General features: G+C 44.2%; 1 protein-coding gene across 2 annotated transcripts in view; it reads right to left on the bottom strand.

The window, feature by feature from the left end:
* FNDC3B (fibronectin type III domain containing 3B) overlaps positions 1 to 18,059 on the bottom strand; it is a 371,941-nt gene extending 353,882 nt beyond the window's left edge. Inside the window, exon 1 of one of the 2 annotated variants that reach the window (XM_039480204.2) lies at positions 17,879 to 18,059. The gene's annotated coding sequence lies outside the window, so the exon portion shown is untranslated. Of the gene's footprint in view, positions 1 to 16,987; positions 17,079 to 17,878 lie in introns of those variants that run through there. The other variant, XM_039480205.2, reaches the window with a different exon arrangement.
* Positions 18,060 to 18,562: the final 503 nt, after the last annotated feature.

Here is an 18,562-nt window from a genome sequence, read left to right on the forward strand (position 1 = left end):
CGGTTTCTTCATTAGTGAGAAAGCTGTATAGTACACTAAGATATGTCTTGCTAAACAAAGCCTGAAATAAAATATTCCTTAAAAATTGTTATCCATTTCTTCTCCTCCCACCTCAATTTTAAAAAAAAAGGGGGGCATTTTTTTTAAGATGAACTAAATGACTGATTTCATAGTAATCTATTTCAAAATGAGTAAAAATACACAGCAAATTTTGGTGATGCTGAAAATGTGTGACATTGAAGGGAGTCCAAGCAATTTAAAAAATATAAAAGCAAATAAAATGCTCAAATCCTAAAACTACAATCTATTCCTCCTTTGATAGATGCTTAAAGCTGTTCTCTTTACATCTTGAGATATAATATTGATATTTAAGAAACTATAAACTCTTAATAATTAGTTCAGTGCTGGCCGGGCTCAGTGGCTCAAGCCCATAATCCCAGCACTTTGGAGGCTGAGGAAGGAGGATCATGAGGTCAAGAGATCGAGACCATCCCGGCCAACATGGTGAAACCCCGTCTCTACTAAAAATACAAAAATTAGCTGGGCATGGTGGCGCGTGCCTATAATCCCAGCTACGCAGGAGGCTGAGGCAGGAGAATAGCCTGAACCGGGGAGGCGGAGGTTGCGGTGAGCCGAGATCGCGCCACTGCACTCCAGCCTGGCACCTGGCGACAGAGCAAGACTCTGTCTCAAAAAAAAAAAAAAAAAAAAGAAAGAAAGAATTAGTTCAGTGCTATGGCAATCTGCCTCAGGAAGACCTACAACCAAAACGTCCTGAAAGCTGGGAGGAGGCCACAGCTTCCCCAGCCTCCGACTGTAGAAAGAGGGGTCGGGTGGGCAGCCAGCATTAAGGACCACTTCTCTGGAGGTGCTGGCTCCCCGTTCAGGGGCATTTGAGCACTTCCAGCTTCCCTCCTGAGACAGGAGAGAAAGGAGGAGGTAGTTGTAACAGTCCTCACCATTCTGTGGGAACAATCTCCAGAGAAGCACAGAGCTCCTTCTAGACCACGAGGAATACTCCTGTGAAGACGCCAGAAGAGCTTTTCAGGCAGCACAGCGTTGGGGGGCTGCATCTTCACTTCATCTCTTTGTCCACAGCACTCCACAAACACAAGGCAGAAGCCAGTCCGGCCGCTCTTCAGAGCCTTGTCCTTAACTCACCTTCGGTGAACTCACTTTCTAAAGATGGAGTGGAGCCCTACAGGATTCCTAACAAAGGACGCATTTAGGGTTGCCAGCTACCCAGGTTTAGCCTGGGCCGTCTGGGAAAGCACAAGGCTCCTCTGAATCCTGAGGTCACCTTTAATTAACTGCAGGAGCTGCTCTCTGAGTTCTGGGAGATGGACACCCCCGTTAGTACTGTGCTCATCCCATCCCTGTGGCTGCCTTCGGTACAACCCAAACCGCCAGAAACCTTAACCTTTAAAAGGAGAAGAACAGTATTAGGAATAGGAGGATTTGCTTTTCCAGGTGCAAACTGTAGGTACAGCATCTGACTCTTATTAAATGAAAGGCACTGAGGATGAACAGAACTGTTTTACCACTGAGTAAAAGGACTCTCTTTCATAGAGTGTTGAAAGTGTCTGAAGAAGGTAAAACTTCACTATCATTTCTTAACCAACTGCCTTGGATTTTTCCCATTCATTCTACTGCATTTCTTATACATTCTTTTCTATGAAGTACAATTTTATTCTCCGGTTTCTTTCATTCTAAGCTTAAGTTGCTACTACAGAGAACAATCTAGAAAAATCTCCCTCTTGGAAAATGTTCAGAATATTATTGTTTTAAAAGTAGATTTGGCCAGGTGTGGTGGCTCACACCTGTAATCCCAGCACTTTGGAAGGCCAAGGCAGGCAGATCATGAGGTCAGGAGATCGAGACTGTCCCTGCCAACATGGTGAAACCCCATCTCTATGAAAAATACAAAAACTAGCTGGGCATAGTGGCCCAAGCTTGTAATCCCAGCTACACAGGAGGCTGAGGCAAGAGAATCACTTGAACCTGGGAAGCAGAGGTTGCAGTGAACCAAGATCAAGCCACTGCACTCCAGTCTGGGTGACAGAGCGAGACTCCATCTGAAAAAAAAAAAAAAAAAATCATAAAAAAAAAAGTAGATTTGGCCGGGCACAGTGGCTTGCACCTGTAATCCCAGCACTTTCAGAGGCTAAGGCTGGCAGATCACAAGGTCAGGCGATCAAGACCATCCTGGCCAACATGGTAAACCCCGTTTCTACTAAAAAATATACAAAAATTAACTGAGTGTGGTAGCACATGCCTGTAGTCCCAGCTACTCAGGAGGCTGAGGCAGGAGAATCACTTGAACCCAGGAGACAGAGGTTGCGGTGAGCCGAGATCATGCCACTGCATTCCAGCCTGGCGCCTGGCAACCAAGCAAGACTCAGTCTCAAAAAAAAATTGTTTTCTAGGCAATAGACAGGTTGAGCCCACAGAAGGTATTCAGCTACTATTTAGCCTTAGTATTCAGCCACCTGGGAACAGAGACACTGTACCAAGTCTAGAGATACAAATTGCATCATTAGCTTGAACTACTGAGAAGCAGTGTGATACAGTTGAAAAAAAGTTTTAAAATCACTCTAGGTGACCTTAGGAAAGTTTTTGAATGTTGTTGAGCATGACTTCTCATCTTTGATTCACTCAATAAACATGGATGGGGGCACTCAATATGTACCAGCTTCTGCTGTGGGTGTGGGAAACACTTATAGAAAAACAGAATTCTTAGCCGGGCGCGGTGGCTCACGCCTGTCATCCTAGCACTTTGGGAGGCTGAGGTGGGTGGATCACCTGAGGTCAGGAGTTCAAGACCAGCCTGGCCATCATCGTGAAACCCCATCTTCAAAAAACAAAACAAAACAAAACAAAAACAGAATTATCTTCCAGAATTTTTTTGGGTTTTTCGAGACAGAGTCTTGTCTGTCTCCCAGTCTGGAGTGCAGTAGTGCGATCTTGGCTCACTGCAACCTCCACCTCCTGGGTTCATGCAATTCTCCTGTCTCAACCTCCCAGGTAGCTGGGACTACAGGCCTGTGCCACCAAGCCTAATTTTTTCTGTATTTTTAGTAGAAATGGGGTTTCACCATATTAGCCAGGATGGTCTCGATCTCCTGACCTTGTGATCCGCCCGCCTCGGCCTCCCAAAGCTGGGATTACAAGGTGTGAGCCACCACGCCCGGCCCAAGAATTATTTTTAATAAAAGTGTGCTCATATTGCCGGGCGCAGTGGCTCAAGCCTGTAATCCCAGCACTTTGGGAGGCCGAGGCGGGTGGATCACGAGGTCGAGAGATCAAGACCATCCTGGTCAACATGGTGAAACCCCGTCTCTACTAAAAATACAAAAAATTAGCTGGGCATGGTGGCTCGTGCCTGTAATCCCAGCTACTCAGGAGGCTGAGGCAGAAGAATTGCCTGAAACCAGGAGGCGGAGGTTGTGGTGAGCCGAGATCGTGCCATTGCACTCCAGCCTGGGTAACAAGAGCGAAACTCCGTCTCAAAAAAAAAAAAAAAAAAGTGTGCTTATATAGATAAATGGATAGATGTACACACACACACATAGAATATAAGTATGAGTGGAATATATATATACATGAAAGCTCCTGTCAAGTAGTAAGTGCTGGAAAATTGCTGGCCACTATTACTATATTTTACATCTGACTTGCGGTCAGAGGGTTTAGAAGTACAGTGCACAAAAGCGTCCTCATTTCTATACAAAACTGCCAATAGCTGGCTATCATTTTACTCTAAGGAATATGATGATTAAAACCTTCAATTTTGCCCTATCTCCTAACTAGAGTCCTTGAATCTTAGTACTCTTCTCAACTCTCTTCTTTCCAGACATTAAATTGAAAACCTTAAAGGGGCAGATTACTGAGAGGGCCACCCCTCCGCCTCTGAGTTCCCCATACTTGCCTGATCACATAATTCACCTGGATCCCACCCCAGGTGAATTGTTCTAAAGAACAAGAGCTCCACAGGTTCGGCCCCTCTCCAAACACACAGCCCTATAATGCCCCAGGAGATTCTCCTCCTAACAGGTTTTAACTCCCCTGCAAATAGCTGACGTCACTCTCCTCAAGTTCGTCCCAAGGCATGCTCTCTGACCCTTCCTCCATGGCTTAGTTCAGCACTAACCAACACTTGGCCAGAATCGACTCTTTCAGCTGGGCCTCCAACATCTCAGCAAGGCACATTTTGGGGAGGAGAGGGTTTCTGCCTCTTAATATGTCCTTTCTAGAATTTCCCTTATAAAAGGATCATTTAAGGCTGGGCGTGGCCCATGCCTATAATCCTAGCCCTTCGGGACACCAACACGGGCCGACTGATTGGGCACAGGTCTTCCAGAACAGCCTGAGCAACACGGCAAGACCCGTCTCTAAAACATACACACACACACACACACACACACACACACACACAAATTAGCTGGGCATAGCAGCACTTGCCTGTTGTCCCAGCTACTCAGAGCTGAGGTGGAAGGATCACTTGAGCCCAGGAGCCAGTGGCTTCAGTAAGTGGCAATCACACCACTGCATCCCAACCTGGGCAACAGAGCCAGGCTCTCTGGGGGGGGGGGGGGGGGGGGAAGGAAAAAGCCAAAGATCATTTTTAAAAGGGATCATTTGAAACTACCACAAATCTCTTAAAAGTTGTATTTTTAAAAATAATTGTCTTATAATTTGAACTGACTCCAATAAACAAACACAATGTACGTTAAGTGGAGGCCCATATTTTCATGGAACAGAAATACAGCTATTTGTTCTAATTTTCCAAATCAATTCGCAATCTAACAGAGACATGAAAAAGTCATGTATTCTCTGAAAGACATTCATTTCTTTAAAATAGCAAGGAATAAAAAAGCTAGGTTTGCGCTCCAGGTGACACATGCCTTTCATCTTCATTTGTTTAATCAAGTATTTATTAGTTACCTACTTGGAGGAAAAAACTCAAGAAAACCATGGAAACACAAAAATGTCTATAATACAGTATAGCCCATGTTTCAGAGATTAAGGCAGGAGAAGACACACTGACTGGGTGCCCAAAGAAAGGCACTAAATTTTGTTCTTTTATTTCCATAGGTTTCCAGGGAACAGGCGGCATTTACGTGAGTAGGTCTTTCAGTGGTGATTTGTGAGGTTTTGGTGCACCCGTCACCGGCGCAGCACACACTGAATCCAGTTTGTAGTCTTTTTTTTATTTTTTTTTTTTTGAGATGGAGTTTCGCTCTTGTTACCCAGGCTGGAGTGCAATGGCGCGATCTCGGCTCACCGCAACCTCCGCCTCCTGGGCTCAGGAAATTCTCCTGCCTCAGCCTCCTGAGTAGCTGGGATTACAGGCACGTGCCACCACGCCCAGCTAATTTTTAGTATTTTTAGTAGAGACGGGGTTTCACCATGTTGACCAGGATGGTCTCGATCTCTCGACCTCGTGATCCACCCGCCTCGGCCTCCCAAAGTGCTGGGATTACAGGCGTGAGCCACCGCGCCCGGCCCAGTTTGTCGTCTTACCCCTGACCTCCTTCCCCCTCTTTTCCCTGGAGTCCCCAAAGTCTACCGCATCCTTCTTACTGAAAGGCGCTAAGTTTAAATGGCACATTCAAACTGGGAATCCAGCCACCGAGCCATCAAATGAACATTTACTGTGAACCCATGTGAAAAAAATGTAAATAACAAATCATCTCTACTCCCAAATAAGGGAGACGAGGAGATAATAGACAACAATGAAAAAGTGAAGTCTTCTGAAAAGTACAAAGTGCTAGAAGAAATTTAAGAAAATGAGAAGTCGCCGGGCGCGGTGGCTCAAGCCTGTCATCCCAGCACTTTGGGAGGCCGAGGCGGGTGGATCACAAGGTCGAGAGATCGAGACCGTCCTGGTCAACATGGTGAAACCCCGTCTCTACTAAAAATACAAAACATTAGCTGGGCGTGGTGGCGCGTGCCTGTAATCCCAGCTACTCAGGAGGCTGAGGCAGGAGAATTGCCTGAACCCAGGAGGCGGAGGTTGCGGTGAGCCGAGATGGCGCCATTGCGCTCCAGCCTGGGTAACAAGAGCGAAACTCCGTCTCAAAAAAAAAAAAAAAAAAAGAAAATGAGAAGTTATCCAAAATGATGGCTCTGAAACATAACGAGGATATGCAAAGGAAAAGGGAGATAATTTTCTTTTGACTAGGCCACAATAAGAGCACCCTAAACACAATGTAGTAATTCTTCACATCACTTCTGGACATGAGGAGGCCATGACTCTCAATACCATTTGATATCAGTCAGTAATGAACCTCCTGCCAGAGAAATTAGGTCGTCACAAAAATGACAGCTATGGTAGGAAGAGCTCATTGAGTGCAGTTGTATCAAGCCATTTATATACACGGCAATATATATACACACCTAATGAGTATAAATACTATATATACACACATTATATACACAGACACACACACACACACACACACACACAAGAAAATATACTCTCAGAGGTTGGACATGGTGGCTCACACCTGTAATCCCAGCACTTTGGGAGGCCGAGGCAAGTGGATCACCTGAGGTCAGGAGTTCGAGACCAGCCTGGCCGACATGGTGAAACTCCATCTCTACTAAAAATATAAAAATAAGCCAGTTATGGTGGTACATGCCCGTAATCCCAACTGCTCCAGAGGCTGAGGTAGGAGAATCACACGAACCTCCAGGAGATGGAGGTTGCGGTGAGCTGAGACCATGCCACCATACTCCAGCCTGGGCGGCAGAGTGAGACACCATCTCAAAAAAAAAAAAAAAAAAAAAAAAAGAGAGAGAGAGAGAGAACATATATACCCACAGAGAGTACACGTATACATTACTATCACACCCTTGCAATTTGACAGTTTTGCAAGAGTTCTGGAATGAATGGTAAACATTTTTTGGTAGCAAATGGTATATCATTTTCCTTAAGAACTTATTTGTGTTTAAATTTAAATCTTTCCATTAGAACTTTTATTTGACATTTTGAGTATACATACTTTCCATCTCATGTTTAGGCTTTGGCATCCCATCACTTAAACGAAAATCGGGCCCATCTTTTGGTAAATGATTGAACTAAACTCAACATCAAATATCTCACAAGAAAAAACAAAGGGAACAGAATCTACTATGCAATCATTACATGCTAGAGACAAGTTCAGATGAATACAACAGAATATATGTGCTTTCTTTCCCTCTATCCCTTTTGTAACTTGGTTTTACAGTCTAAGGAACTAAAGAATTCTATCACTTAATGCATTTCCAACATGAGTACAGTGATGACTTAGACCATTTCTCTTAAATAGAAATCAAAGTTTTTCCACAAGTACTCACGATGTCAAGAATGAATAAAATGTTTAAAGGTTAGAAAATGTGACAGGTTCAATTGTACACCTACTCCCAGATTTCTAGATGACTCGCTGTGCTGTTCAGGACAGACTATCTTAATGTGCTTACATGGTTTGCAAATATTAATAAACTCCCCGGTTTGCAAATATTAATAAACTCCCCAAATCATCTAAATATTTAAATGCCCTTTTTCCCCTCCAGAGATCTACTTTTAAACATTTTCCTCTAAATTCAAGTCAGTCAATAAAAGAAGGAAACTCTCTGATCTCCAAAAAACGGCCTAGGGAAATCTCCCTTGATACTGCAACAGATAGATGAAAACAAAATATTAACTATCTATATACATGCCTAAAGTAGAGCAAGCAGGAGTAGAGAGGCATATGGAGACTGTGTAGGATACATCTTCAATATTTACTTTTGCATTTTTTGGTCACAAAGTATATATAACAAAAAACTTACCATTTTCTGCATTCAACTTAGTGGCATTACATACATTCAAAATGTTGTACAACCATCGCCACTGTTCATTTCCAGAACCTTTTTATCATCCCAAACTGAAATTCTATACCCATGAAACTCTCTCTCCCTTTTCCCTTCCCCCAAGCCCTGGTAATCTCTATTCTACTTTTCATCTCCATGAATTTACCCATCCTAGTCACCTCATCAAAGTGAATAGATACAACACTTATCTTTTTGTATCTGGTTTGTTTCACTTAGCATAGTGTTTTCAAGATTCATTCAGGTTATGGCAGGTATCAGAACTGCATTCTTGCCGGGCACGGTAGCTCAAGCCTGTAATCCCAGTACTTTGGGAGGCGAAGGCGGGTGGATCACGAGGTTAAGAGATCAAGACCATCCTGGTCAACATGGTGAAACCCCGTCTCTACTAAAAATACAAAAAATTAGCTGGGCATGGTGGCACGTGCCTGTAATCCCAGCTACTCAGGAGGCTGAGGCAGGAGAATTGCCTGAACCCAGGAGGCGGAGGTTGCAGTGAGCCGAGATCGCGCCATTGCACTCCAGCCTGGATAACAAGAGTGAAACTCCAACTCAAAAAAAAAAAAAAAAAAAACTGCATTCTTTTTATGACTGAATAATATTCCACTGTAGCATAATATTCCAACATAGAATATCATATTTTGTTTATCCATTCATCTATTGATGGACATGGGTTATCTCCACCTTTTAGGTATTGTGAATAATGCTGCTATTAACACTGACTTATAAGTATCTGAGTCCCTGCTTCCTTTTGCATACAGGATTGGAACTGCTGAATCATACAGTAATTCTATGTGTAAATATTTATGAACTACAAAACTGTTTTCCACAGTAGCTGTATCATTTAACATTCCCAAGAGCAGCCATGGAGGATTGCAGCTCAATATATTTAAGCGTTACCTAACTCACTAATTCAGACTAATGTTTACCTCTATTATTCTTAATCAGAATTATTTTTTCCTGAGATTAAAAATCCATGATGAAAAATCAGAAACTGCATCTAAAGACTTTTATTATTTTCTTTCCCATTGAATGATTTAAATAAAAGATATAGAAGGTACAGAATGGGTTTTTAAAAACTTTATAAGAGAAAGTGAAGCGGAATATCCTAGAAATACATTAAGTATCCTGTATGTAAAACGTGTACCATAAAAACTGGTCAAATCTGACCCCTAAGTAGTCACATACTAGAAAACCTCGTATCTGAGTAACCAAGTATAAAACGTAAAATATTGTCCTGAAATCTTCTAAAAGAAACTTACTCTCTTTACCGGCAAGTTCATACAGTACCTGGAACTAAGTTGCCCAGGTGGATCTTGCCTTAGTAAAATTAGAGGAGGAAGACAGGTATAGCTTATTGAAATACTAAACTCAGGACCCCCACAATTCTGCCCAAATGCAAAGGCAGGAGAAATGAAGCTGAAAGCAATAATGATGAACACCTTAAACCTTTAACACCTGCTCTCACCAATCTGCCTTCAAATGCTTACAGGTGACAAAAGAAATCAAGAAGCAAAACAAATCTCAACAGAAAAACTTGAAAATCAATAAACAGGCATAGTTGGAGTCTATTGGTAGAGTGGAGTGGGGTGGGGGAGATAGATATTGTGTTTATTGTTGCGATATATTTTGCAAGCAAATAATATAGTTCTACCCATTGCTGGTCAGCTGTTTCTCATTCACATAAGAGCACTGAGTCAATCAACATTTATTTCATGGCAATCAGAGAGAACCAACTTTCTATGGGCTCCTGAATCTCTATGTAAAGCCCAGCAGCAGACCAGCATTAATGAACGCATTCTGTATTTTCACACTGCTTTTAAGTAAACTGATTTTCCAAAGGTGCTTAAAAGTGGTTTGTTCTTTTAATTAGGTAAATATTCCTCTTAAGTTCTATTTAAACTTCTGATATTTATAGTAAAACCTTTTCATAAAGAATAGGCAGCCAAACTTTATCCTAGCCTTGCCTGGATAATTGCAAATCCCTAATTAGTTACATGTAGAACAACGGAGTTATTTTTAATAGAGACCCATCTTTCATAGGCTATTGGGGAATTTGAAATCCCTTAAAAATAAAATAAACCATTATATTTCCTGAGATTTTGGAATCTTCAACTATTTCTAAAACATACTACCTTTGTTCATGTATAAATATAACTTTCTAGACAATTATTTCAATAATTGTGCATTCGGATCATGTCAATTTTAGTACATTTTTCTGACTAGTTGGCCTTTATGAAAATCTTTACTACTCTTTCCAGGGTCGAAACAAAGATGTATCCTTAACTTTTAATACAATTTAGAAGCCTTAAAGTCTAACACAGCCTGAAGGTCCTCCAATTTTAATATTTCTCCCATTTCAGAAGGTAGCAAAGAATCGAACTTACCACCATCCAGCCCTAGGAGTTTGGTGGTAAATACTGTACTCTATATGAGATTCCAAAAACGTCAGAACACAGTAGAGTGTTCCATTAACAAAGAACCTGGTCTAGATCTCAATGAATGCATTCTGAGTCAATAAACAAGTAACTGAAATAAAATTACATTTTAAACTCAAATATAATCATTTAACAGAAGACACACTTTGATACTTCCTAGAACCTCAAATAACACTGTGACTCAATACCATCTCAGAAAAACCCCCACTATCCCCCAAAATGGTTATTTGAAACTGACGATGTGTTTTAATTATATTACAAAAATAAAACAGGACCATGCAAGGTGGCTCATACCTATAATCCCAACACTTTGGAAGGCTGAAGCAGAGAGACTGCTTCAAGCCAGAAGTTACAGACCAGCCTGAGCCACCAAATAAGACCCTGTCTCCATAAAAGTCAAAAAGTATTAGCCAGGCATGGAGGCGTAAACGTACAGTCCTAGCTATAGTCCTACTTGGGAGGCTGAGGTGAAAGGATCACTTGAGCCCAGGAGTTCAAAGCCATAGTGAGCTATGATAGAGCCACTGTACTCCAGCAACAGTGAAACTCTGTATCTTAAAAAACAAAAAGGAAAAAAAATTAGAAGCTGATGTATAAGCTGACACCAACTATTGCCAAGGGCATCAGAAATTCGGATCCAGCACTTACGAGAATGCTAAACTTGCATATCTTAACCGGGAGAAACAAAGAAAAATTCAAGAAGTGATCCATTTTCAAACTGACAAACATCCTCATCTGTATGTAAATGGCTGATTATCATAGTCTATCAATCTTATGTGATTTATACTTGGTGGTTTTAAAAACATTTCTGGGCCAGGCGCAATGGCTCACACCTGTAATCCCAGCACTTTGGGAGGTCAAGGCAGACGGATCACGAGGTCAAGAAATTGAGACCATCCTGGCCAAGATGGTGAAACCCTGTCTCTACTAAAAATATAAAAATTAGCTGGGCATGGTGGTGCACACCTGTAGTCCCAGCTACTTGGGAGGCTGAGGCAGAAGAATCATTTGAACCAGGGATGCAGAGGTTGCAGTGAGCTGAGATCTCATCACTGCACTCCAGAGACAGGGCGAGATTCTGTCTAAAAAAAAAAAAAATTAAATAAAAACATTTACGTCCCCTGATCTTCAATTGCCACCCCACATACCTTCTGTTTCCAAGGACTGGTCCTTGACATTAAACCTGCATCACAAACAAACTCCCCTCCAGGAAACAAACTCCCCTCCAGGTGAGCTTGTTCCTAAGGACTGGCCTCTCACCTGATGTACCTCGCAAAGTGCTCAAGCACCATCAAGTCATTCTGCCAGTTGGGCCTGAGCTTGTCCAGCTGCCCCTATCTAGCCACAATAATTCAAGCATGCTCTGCCTCTTGAAAACACATGCCATCACCATACAGCTAGTGCTCGACTTACGACCACGATTGGTCCCGACCGGTCGCAACACGATTTGGTCGTAAGTTGAGTAGGCTCTATGTACAGTTGAAATGGTGCACGTGGAGATGGTTGTGCTGCCGGAAGCTGGTCCCCACTGTCGTATGCCCAGCTGGGCAACGTTAGCGCTGCCAGACGCGGAGCAGTCGTGGCTAGCAACTGTGGGCATCAAGTCGAATGGTCGTAAGTTGCATAGGTCGTAAGTCAATCAAGACCTGTACTATATATTTTAAGGCAAAATATACATATAAAGACACTCAGCAAACTAAGAACAAAGCTTCTCCTCAACCACGTAAGTGAATTCTCAACAGCTTTAAGAATGAAAGTTAATTTACTCTAAAATAATGTCTTACCACATAAAAATCTCACTTAATGGATTAACCTCATTAACATGAAGAAAAGGCAAGTATGATTTCTAAAGTGGAAAGGCAGGTAAGGTTGCAAAGCTTCCCCTACGCTGAAAATATGATTCTTTTCCATTCTCAGCTGTAATTGCTGAAAGCTCAAGTAATAGGCTAAGGCAATGTACAAAGACTTTTTAAAACCTCATTCCTCTATCATTCAGTACTGAAAGTTCCTCTAAGAGACTGCACTTTTTCCCATTCACCTCAAAAACAGCCCTGAATCAAGCCTGGCCTGTCCACTTCAGCAACACTAGCTCAGCTAAGACCAACTTTCCAAACGCACAGATATGGGACAACTTATGTACAGTACAACCTTTGAGAGGTCACAAATCACCTATTCCATTAGGAGTAGGGTAAAAATAAAACACAGCATCTAAAGCTTGGACCTGATTTACTAATCACAAAGAACAATAAAGCATTTTTCAAACTGTCCAAGCACAATTTGGAGGTCTCTGAAAATGTGCAAAGAAATACCACAGGTCCAGCTCAGTTTTAAACTTTGGAATTTAATGAACTATGGAGTCTGCATAAGGCTTTGCCAAACACTTTTCAATATAATGACTCATTAATCCTTTGTGACAACCGTTTGAAAAGGTATGAGTTAGATCTTTCCTCCTTACATTAAAATGAGGAAACCCAGACTAAGAGAGGTTCAAAAGCTTATCAGGGACCCAGCTGGAAAGTCAAGTCACTACTCGACAGGGGAGATATTCCAATTTCAAACTGATGCTCAGATGTGGCCCTCATCTTTGTCCATCATTGAAACATCTTTCTCCTTTAAGATTATAGTAAATTTCTCATTTCTGTGAAGCATTTGGGAATGGCCTATAAATCAAACCATACGTCATGGGTTAAATCGTGTTTCCTATATTTGTCACACTCACTAGGACACTATAATCCTATTTATAACATGGCTCTTATCCTGAAAATAGTACAGTGGTCCCACTGGTCAGGAATGGGTATGAACTGGATGTTTCAGTTATCTGAACAGTCTCAGTAACTGATGCTTTACCTGCAGTTGAATTAACAATTTTCAAAGAGCTGGAAGCAATGTAATTCACATAACACTAAAATAACATAGAACAATTTAAAGATAATTTACAGACATAGGTCCTTCAGGAAATGTCTAGAGTTAAGACTATGAACTGCAATTATCCTTGGACAGTCCTATGACTACGGAAGGTACAGTAAACTCAGATATATTTATACTGAACCTGGCAGTTGCCTCTTAAAAATCCTAATAAAAAAGAGACTACATTATAATTTGCCTTTTCCTGAGGGTGACACACCAAAAAAAAAAAAAGGTACTGGGTTATTGGATATGTATAGACAGAATCCAATCCAGATAAAAGAATGCTTACTTTAACATGAGTTGGAATTTTCACTATTCCATACGATATCAGAAAGTTGTTGAAATTCCTTTTAGCAAATGAAACTCTAAAATACAATGAATTTAAATTAAATCCACTAATCAGAAAACTACTGGATCATCTGCCATCAAATGGCTCTTTCTGTTTTAATCTTATACATATTCTTCCCAATTCACAGATGAATCCAATGTGTTTGATATTTGATTTTTACACTCTGATAGCAAGAGAATGATTTTAAGTCTTCTGATTAATTCTGCAGCTACATGAGGAAAAGTGAATAATGGAATTTACTGATACTTATGAAGTCATTTGAAAAGAACTGTCAAATGAACAGATGAACATGGGTGTGAGAGGATCACTTTTTCAACTTCCTATTAGTGACTTTTCACATTGCTTCCTATTTATACGCCTTTATTACACTAAAATAACCAACAAACTGACTACTTTTTCAGCAACTCCTATATTAAACCAAAAACAACTACCATTTAAAGTTTTCTTTTTTGCCAGTTTTAACTATGACATGTAAGCATTGTTTTTTAAAACCAAATAGTTAAGAAATAATGTGCATATTTTATCCACTTTCCATATGAAAGAAGTTGAGCTATAGCTAACTCAAGTCTTTAAATTCCATTTAAGGGCTGAATGTAACTTCTGGTATCAGAGAAGAAAGAAAAATGAACCAAGAGGTCTGAAGAGCAGTATGCAGCCAAGACAACATAGTAAGACCTCTCTCTACAAAAAATAGTAATAGACCACCCGGCATGGTGGCGTGCACACCTGTAGTCCCAGCTACTGGAGAGGCTAAGGAGAAAGGATCATTTTAGCCTGTGAGGTGCAGGCGACAGTGAGCCCTGATCGTGCCACTGCACTCCAGGCTGGGTGAGTCTCAAAATAAAGAGCAAGATGACCCAGCTACATGTGGAAAGATTTGGGAATCAAAAAGTTCTATACTTTGCTCTCCAATATGGTAACCACCAGCCACAAGTGGCAATTTAAATTTAAAATAATTACAAGTAAATAAAACTTAGGCCAGGTGTGTTGATTCACACCTGTAATCCCAGCACTCTGGGAGGCTGAGGCAGGTGGATCACCTAAGGTCAGGAGTTCCTGACCAGCCTGGGCAACATGGTGAAACCCCATCTCTACTAAAAAAAAAAAAATACGAAAAATTAGCCAGGCGTGGTGGCAGACACCTGTAATCACAGCTACTCTGGAAGCTGAGGCAGGAGAATCGCCTGAACCAGACAGGAAGAGGTTGCAGTAAACTGAGATCGCGGCACTGCACTCCAGCCTGGGCGACAGAGGGAGACTCCATCTCAAAAACAACAGCAACAACTTCAACTGCTCTTTCTCAGTCCACTAATGACATTTCAAAGACTCATTTACATGTGCCTTGTGGCTGCTGTACTGGACAGCACAGACAGAACCATTCCCAACACTGAAGAAAATACTGGATGGCCCTGGGGGTAGCTATGCGATCTTATGCAAGTTACTTAATTCTGGGAATCTCAATGCCCTTGTTTGTAAAGCGTGCGTAATACCACCTAAATCGAAAGACTATTAGAATTTTAATGAGATAATGTATCAAAGCACAGGAAATAGTGCTCAGTACACATCAGATATCCCAGAGAAGTAGCTATTAACACAATCCTCTATTAAACTTTGGTCTTTCATGGTGACCTTCAATAAGTCACTTTCCCTTCCTAGGCCTCCTTTTCTAAAACCGAAGAGTGTGGGAAGTTCTTCCAGTTAGCTTCTAATGAACCTATCAATCAAATGCTACTGGGTTAAATAAAGAATTGGGCAAAAGGAGCGCAAACTCCTACTGAGTAAACTACCACCTAGACTCCAAGAGCCTCGAGCTTCCTTACGGATCCCACGCATTCAAGAAACCCCAGAAGACTGGCTCTCCAATATAACCCATCCTCTGATGTGAGCTATTTATAAAGTCTGTCTTAAAAGATTACCGGAATATCTTTCTGTAATTGTATATACTGTAATTAGAAGCTACAACCTCCTATTTCATGATGAGATCCTGCAGTTTTAACATCTTTTCAATGTACACTATCTTTACAGATGAATTCTTTTTTATCTTAAAGTCATTTAAACCACAACACTTTAAAAGCACGTGTGAGTTTAAAAACTATTTTGCAATGATCTTTTTTTTTTTTTTTTAATCAACTATGCCTCATTCTCAGCCAGCCTGTGGGTGCCCCTCTGGTGTCTAAACAAAGTGAGAATTGTACCTTCATGGGTGAGGTCCCTTTGCAGGGCCAGAAACATGCCCAGAGACTTTATCCTTGTTAACAGCTGCTCCCAGGGAGCCAGGAAATTTACTGATCCAGTAAATTTCAGAGTCAGCCTCCAATGAGGGGGAACCAAGGGCCCCCACAAAAGGCACAAAAGCAGCCCTCCCGGCTGCTATCCGCTGTGGGGCGGTGACCAGGCACCCAGGGTCACAGCTTTAACTTAGGGGTAAGGGAGCAACTCCGGCAGCAGAAATCATTACAGAGTGAAGCAATTTTGCCCAAGGCCTGAAGCCTCAAAAAAAAAAAAAAGTGTTATTCCAGAGCAGATTCCTTTTCTTCCGGGTCTGTCTGCCCCTTTTGACTCTTTGCCCACAACCACCGTGCCTCCCCATTCCCAATGCCCCACCTCCTGCCACATATATTTAAAAAGAAAAAAAAAAAAAAAGGACAGAAGGAAGGGGAAGGAAGGAGAGAAAGAGAAGGAGAAGAAGGGAAAAAGAAGAAAGAAAACGATTTTAAAAAGCAGATTCCCTCTTTCTTAGCTTTTTTTTTTAGCAAGGCCTGGAAACTGGAGGAAATTCAAATCAAATTAGTTGCACATTAAAAAATAAACAGACAAGCAATCAGGGGGTGCCCACCCAACAAAAGACCTCACCCGTTCCAAGATATGATTAAGCCTGGGAGGGAAGGGGGGGAGGGGGGGACTGAAAACCAGCAGGGATGGAGAGAGAAACCTGTGGATTGTTGGCCCCAGCGTTGGCCTACTGCGGCCAAATTCTGAATTTTGTTTAAAGAAAATGCTGGGTCGAGGAGAAAAGAAAATAAAAAGTTGCAACTTTTAAGGAAGTCTGCAAACGGCACTGTCTGGATAAAATGCCATTGCCTCGCTCCGTCTGGGAAGGCAGGGTGGGAGCTGAGATTCCAAAAGCTCCCACTCCGACCGCGCACTCCTGGAAGCCTCCCCGCCAACGGCGCCGCCAGGCGGAGCGGCCCCGTCTCCCGAGACGGCGGGCCCGGTGCCCTGGCTCCCACGGGACGCCCGCACCCGGACCTCTGGGAAAGTTCGCAGGCACAGCCCGAGGCCCCACTTTCCGCCGAGAGTGACAGGCCCTTCCCACGCCGCCGGCCCCAGCCCCGCCGCGGGCACCAGACGGTCCGCGCGGCCCCTCCTGGCCGCCCCGGGGCGCAGATTCCGCCCGCCCGCCCCTCCCCGGCCGAGGCGCCCCTCGGGGTGACCGACTGACCGGAGCTCCGCTGGCCCACACACCGGGTCGCCCGCTCCTTCCCGCCGCGCCCCGCTCCCCCGCCCGAGCTTCCAGCCGCCAGGCTCGCCAAGTCCGGCCGCGGCCGCCGGTTACCGCCCCCAGCCCGGGGGGAGCCCGGGGGGCAGGACGGGGAGGGAGGACGTGGCGCGCTCGGAGGTGGCCAGCGGCGGGGCGGGGAGTGTCCCGGAGAGGCCCAGCCGGGGGCGGGGGGGACTGGCCGGCGCGGGCTTGGGGCCCTCCCCGCGAGCATCCCCGAGTTCGAGGCCCCCGACCGCCCCCGCCGGCGTGGAGAGGCGGCCCCAACTTCCAGCCCCACTTCGCACACCCGCCCTCTTCCCTCCACCATATGGAAATCTACAGCCTCAGAAAGTGACACGTCGAAGATTCCTCGGCCTGGCCGCCCGCCCTCCCCCTCCTGGGCAGCGTTCCTGCCGCGGAGATTCCGGGAGGGGGGAGCGGATTCCTCGGACGAAATCCGCTGGGAAGGCTGGGGGTGGGGGGAGGCTGCGAGCCACTGCCCAGATTTCTCTTTTTTTTTTTTTTTTTTTTTTTTTTTTTTTTTTTTTAGGAGGAATCTACCCGTTTCTTTCACTCCTCCAAACCCTGAAGCAGGGGGCACAGGCGGGGAACCCGAGCCCAGCAAGGCGGGGGCCGCCCCCTCCCGGCTCCCGTGTTCCCGGGATGCCGGGGCCAGCGCGGGGCGCCCCAGCACTCCGGCGCCAAGTTTTTGCCGGGAAGCCCAGGGCGCTCCCGGGACAGGCACGCACTTCGGCGGACTCCGCGTCAGGCCGGGGCTTTCCAGCGCACCGCGACCCGGCGATGCAGCGCGGGCTCCCGCTCTCCTCCAGCCCCGGCTCCTGCACGCCTTACCTTCCCTGGGGCTGAAACGCGGGGCTCCGGGCGCGCCACACACCGCGCTGCCCACGCCTTCCCGGCCGGCAGCCCCGAGGATCCCTGCCGCCCCCTTCGCTGCTCCCGCCGCCGCCGCCGCCGCCGCCGCTGCCGCTGCCGCTCTCCTCCTCCAGCCGCCGCCGCCGCCGCTCAAATAACTACCAGGAGGGTTTGATGGGGGATTCCGCCATGTCAATGATGTCGTGACCACATGGGGATTTGGGGCCCGCCCACTACCGTAAACCACCGAGGATACCTGCAGCCACAATCGCAGACTCGCAGAAGCGGTGGGGGCCTCGCTTGTCCCCCGGCCCTGCCTAGCTAAGCAGAAACTCCTTTTGGTTCAGCCAGACTGAAGAAACCTGAGGCTCAGGAATTTCTAACAACTCTTGAATGGCAAGGCCTGCGCGCTCTGCAGATAGCCAGAATAATATAAAGGCAGTGTTTACTTGGTAATCAGCCTGACTTTTTTTCATTTACACGTGCATTTCCCTTTTTGTTGTTAATCCCCACAGCAACCTTGTGAGCTATATTACTCCCCTCTCTGTTTCCCACAGCATTTTGTTCATACGGTTAACACAGTATAAGCAAATGTTATTATACTTAAGTTAAAATATCTATTTCCTCCTTTTTTATTGTTGTTTTCTGTTACTTGTTTTGGGG

This window comes from Saimiri boliviensis, chromosome 9 (assembly GCF_048565385.1).
Source record: "Saimiri boliviensis isolate mSaiBol1 chromosome 9, mSaiBol1.pri, whole genome shotgun sequence".
Classification (NCBI taxonomy): Eukaryota; Metazoa; Chordata; class Mammalia; order Primates; family Cebidae; genus Saimiri; species Saimiri boliviensis.